We start from the raw sequence: 5,737 nt of genomic DNA, 5'->3' as shown, positions 1-5,737 counted from the left end.
ACCTCTGATTACAGTTCTGAAATTGTACTGTGTATTGGCAAGCAAAACCAATGACTTGTAAATTTACAGTTAGACACATTTAGTATTTTCATGGTCTAAGTTTGTAAAAATCAGGGTGATTTACTCACTGATTTTGTGATCATAATTTCAACAATCTAAAGATCAAGACCCCTGAGATTTCAAGAGAGAGAATTTCCATTTAGAAATTGAATCATTCTAAGTTCAGAATTCCATCCAATATTCAGAATTTCCATCCAATATTCTCTCTTCTCGTGATACATTTCATATTTTAGGTGCAGAACAAGGTTGCTTGAACTGTATTTCATGAGTCATATGTCAGGGTTTGTGAACTATCTGAACTATCTTTTATCTTTGATACTACTTTAATTTTCAACCATTTCTCTTCTGATTGTGTATTTTTTTTCCTTTCTCCTACAATAATTTGATTACTAAGACAAACAAACAACTGAGGGACTGTATGGATTCAAGCTAAACAATCACTTTTGTTCCCTCCAAGTACAGAATATCTTAAGTAAAGGATTTATGTATATACTGATATGTTTAACACTACATCTAACTTTCCATTATCGCTTTTTTCCACTTTCACATTCTATGATATTTTTCATCGTGTTATCGTTCTCAGTAATAAGCGGAACACTAACCATCTGAACTGATTGCCTTTTGAAATTAGGCAAAACATAATTCAATGATCCTAATAAGAATTCTACTTATGATAGATTCTTTGTTTAATGTTAACTTCAAAAGGTCCCCCCTCTTGTATATTTTAATATGTAACTGTACTTGAATGTGAAGCTTTTTTATACAAAATGCATATATTATATATACATACAGCACATTATATATATGCACATATATTTTATATATTAAAATATATGTATGTGTGTATATATTTATTTATTTATTACTGATTGATTCCTGTCTTGGTATGTCAAAGTTGATCTCTACCCACAGTTATTAGGGCCTCTTGATCCTGGAGATGGTGTTAATATATTGCCTCTCTATGAACTGTACTACAAAACAATCCATGAACATCGCTAAAAGCTCAAAGCATCAGAATGCTGGTTTTGCATTTTGCTTTCCAGCACATTTGAGACCTTTGTACTATTTCTCTGAAAAACTGTGAATCTTTCTTCTGAAGACTTCAATGAGAAATATAATTCATGCTGTATGAAACTTCAGTAGAACAGTATGAGCTAGCATAACAGTTCATGAAGGAGAACAGTCACAGCTGTGGGACCACAGCCAAATCAGTCTGATTGTCTCCAATTGGTAAGTTTGAAACCAGCTGGAGAAACAGAAGACAGATGTAACTCTTCAAGGCAAAAAGCAATAGATCTTATCATCTAATTCAGCTTCTTGGGAAATCAAGTGCAAAAAGAAGACATCAGCTGCTGTAGTCAAGCCACAGCACAATTCCTTGTTGCTATTGCACATTGCTGCATTGTTGCAAAGCATCTCAGTGTGATGTGTCTTACCACAGCATTCTATAGCAGGATGCATCAGACTTGCAATAGGTGCATCTAAATAGGAAGCCAGGATCATCTCTGCTCATGATGTGCTACACCACATCACTGCTAACTCCTGCAGCTTTAACCACTCTCACTTTGTAATCTTCTGACAATGTCTTTTCTTCATTTGGATCTAAAATCAAATGATCAGCTGCTCTTCAGTGTATGTCTGCAGTATACAGAAAGGGTTTGCATAGTCCAGGTTAAATCATCGCTATTATAAATACCACTGCAAACCTTTTTCTTACAGTTAATACAGTAATATAGCATTTTAAAGACCATGGAATTAATTATATTTAATGGATTATGAAGACTTGTATGTATTAAAGTATTTGTATGTTTTGAAGCATTTGGTGTCCACAAAATGATGGGATTTTTATATAATGTAATGGAAGACAGAGAAACTTAATTTGGTGTCTAGGTTTTGGCTCTGTGTAATAGTAATGGACAGCAAGTAAGAAAACTTCCAGAAGAAGATTGCCCAGATCCCTCTTTGTCATGCTCTGTTACAAAAAGAAAATATGGTGAAATTGCATGGCCATTTGGATAAAGACAGACAGCACAACTGATATCCTAGTAGGCTAAACAGTCTTTAGATGACCTCCTTGTTAATTGGTCACTGTCACTCCATTTTCTTTCCAGGGTTAAAGTATTTTGAAAAATTAATTTTAACAGAGACATTCATTGTACATCTTCAACAACCTGCTTGGTTCAGATCTGAAAACTGGATATTGTTAGAGGCCAGGGTTCAAATATTTATGTGGAGTTTGACTACTCGTTAGGGTAGTCCTCTAATTTTGTAGAATTGCACAATGCAGGGCAGTTTTCCTGTGGACAACTGATAAAACCTTTTACCTTTATATTAACAGTTAAACGCCACCTCAGGTTGGTACGTATTGCAGTCAAGAGCAGCTTCATGATTTTAAGGAAGAAAGTGACTTTTCTTCAGTTCTTAGTGGAACAGTGTCCGTGTTGTAGCTGTTGCTGTGGGGTACTCTCAGACAAAACCCCAAAAGTAGCTTACACAGTCCTGGGGGCCTTCTCATGCTTTAGAAAAGCAAATAGTTAGTGCATGCTTGTTCCATGTTTGACTGTAAATTTTGAAGTACTTATAGTTAATGGAGAGACTCCAGATGTAGCCCTGGCTAATAGTAAAATGTAAATGAAAAAAATATAAATCATCATAATACAACTCTGTTTTGGGTGACCCTGAGACATCTGGCTTACCCTGGCAGGTTAGATGTAGGGTTACAACTTATTTTAATGGCTTTTAGTTAGATATAGAGTATTATTTTAAATGAAAGGTACAAAATAAATTGAAATACAATTTAAAAAAATCACGTAGTAGCACTGTAAGCCAATTACAGCAGCATGTAAAGAACACGTTCCAAAAAAATCAGATCTTTAATTCAAGAATGACTATATCGTTTATTTCCAAGCCAAATCCTGGAAAGGGTAACCACTCTTCATTTATATTTTCATTTTTCTGTACCACTCAACAAATGTATCCAAGTACCTTGCAAATGTTAATTACTTTGGTTATGAGAACACTCTGCTCTTAGAACTTGGTCTTATTCCTGTTTTGTTAAGGGAAAAGCTCGTGCACAGACGTGCAAGTCACTGGGGAGGGGAGGTCTGTAGCTTAATTTGGAACAGATGTGCAGTAAACACTGCCTGGTTTTGACCAAAATGCCCATGGTGAATTAAGGCCTAGCCCAAGGCTGAGTTCTTTAGGTGCAAGTGGCTGTGGTGAACTGAGTAACATCAGCAGCTGCAACTGTGATTGGCTTGACTCCTGCTTGGGTCACTTTCTCCACTGGCAAAATTAGGAATGTTCATGTGAAGTAAAACTGACACAGAATGGGGAGCAAAGAGGAATGATAAATAGGTGTTATCTCTAGTGTTGGCTGACATTCAGAGAAATGCTATAGAGCCTTGGTTATCGTCTTTGAAGAACTCTTGAGTTAATTTGTTTGAAGAACTGGATTGGAGGAGCATTACAAACCAATATTCCTGGGGTCACACTGCAGAGAGAAAGGTGACTGGAAGGTTGTGGAGTCACAGGTAAGTTCTTCTGAAGGAGGGTTGCTGTGGTTGGTTGTTTTTAATTTAACGCTCTTATTTCCTAGCTGCAGGTCTCTGCAGGTGTTCTGCATATGCAGTGTTACTGTGGGGCAGCAAAATAGCGAGGGAAGAGAGCAGCCGCTTCAGCTTCCCTTGTTTAACCTGAAATGCAGCATCACAGGTTTAACAACAGAGGGCGATACATCGCCAAGATCAGCAACTCCAGGACGAACAAATAACTCTTGGTGATTCACAGCATTTTTAATGGAGTGTGTATTGCCTGTTCTAGAGAATTTAAAGGGTGGAGTAAAATGTAACTCACTCCGACATCTCGTTCCGATGACAGATAGTATAATGTGCAGTAGTGCCCAGGTTATTACCCTTATTAATAAAGCAGGTTGGGTTATTTTTCTTGCTGAGGAACACTACATCTTGTCAGCTACCCCAGCCAGCTGCACGAGTGCAGTTTCCCTGAAGTTACCACACCTGCCCTCTCCTCACCTGGCAGTGCTTAGGGCTAGAGCAGCTCCCCTGCTCTCCTTAGGGTGCTTGGGAGAACTTCAAGCTCAGGTAAGCGTGAACTCATCCTTACTCCGTGTAGTATTTGTACTTACAATATTGGAGCTTATGACTAGAAACTTTTATTCAAGTTACATTTAAAGCAAACTATTTATAATCATTTTTCACTCACTCGAGTTTACAAATTTTGATAGAAATAGATCCTGGACTCGAATTTTTCAGCACATGAGTTTTGCATATAGTCAGAGAAAACACATTCTGCCCTTCTGGTTTAATGTAATAAACAGCCAAATTTGACTTACCTGGACTCTTTAGACAAATCTCTCACTTCTATGCATTTTTAATTTGATTTTTTTTTTTTTTTTAATATAAAATATAGTTCTGGCAAGCAAAAACACTCCCTTTGGAACATGAAGAGATTAAAAGCTGCTATTTCCCAAAGCAGGATTTATATGAGAACAGAATGGTTTCTAGGTCCTGGACTTTTGAAAACAAATGGGGACAGGGAAATGAATCTGTAGTTGCGAGAAGAAAGGTATGATATTCTTAACGTTCTGGAAACTTATAGGGAAAAAATGATAAACTTTGCATCCAAAATGAGCTCTACCTGTGAGGAATGTTGCACACCAGGCTGGTATATATGAGGGTCTTGCTTCCCCACAAACTCCTGGGAACTCTCATGTTCTCCTCCTGGTATCACAGAACTGTTGGGCAGCTGACTTGAAATCTTCATCTGTGTAGAATGTAAGTGAATTAATTCCAGTATTGACCCAGGACCACATTAATTTTATCGGGACCTTAATTGTTGTTGGCTTCGAACCAAAAAGACTAATTGTTTTCCATTGATGTTAAAATCTGCTGAGGTGCTTATGTTGTCATAGCGTAGAACACTGTTAGTAGAGCATGTAGTGCTAAAGGCAGATGTTCTCTACACACAGCATTTCTTTTGAAACAATTTAATTATAGTATGGGATAATGCCAGATCCCAGGCACATTAACTAGTATGTTAATTTAAACATGTATTAAGCAATACAAAAGGATATTTAGCGTTTTTGTGATGAAGTTTATTGCAGCTTTATTACTGAGTATAATTAACTGGAAGCTAAGTCAGTCCAAGGGGAAGCACTTGTCCGTCATTCTGCTGTGTTTCTTTGATCCACCTGATTGTTTTACTGACACCTAGAGTGCTAATTGCCCAGCCTCAAACATTAAGGGCTGTTTGTCTCTCATTCCAAAGTGGGAAGATAGCTGTGGACAGCCCTGGCACTCCCTGTACACACTGTATTCCAGAACTGGCGCTACTCCTCAGCTGTGTGTTGACATAAGCACGTGTCTAGGGCTAAATCCATGATGTAGAATCATGGAGTGCAGGATGGAAAGCATGTCCTCATTTGAGAAAGGAGAGAATGCTCATAGAACACCCTCAGTTCTCCAAGCTGTCCATTTAGAATCACGTAATATCAGTGTCATTGCCTTGTTGGGGAATTTCCTAGGGCATATAAACTTTACCTGTTCCTGCCACTGGACTTGCTATTACAGGGGGTCTCTTCGTTTTATCGGAATGTCAGTACTAGAATTCTAGGATGCATTTTTCATTTTGTTCACTGTCTTAAGGGCAACGTGGT

Source organism: Netta rufina (genome assembly GCF_964035555.1).
Source record: "Netta rufina genome assembly, chromosome: 17".
Lineage (NCBI taxonomy): Eukaryota > Metazoa > Chordata > Aves > Anseriformes > Anatidae > Netta > Netta rufina.
Note: the sequence above shows the minus strand (reverse complement) of the source record.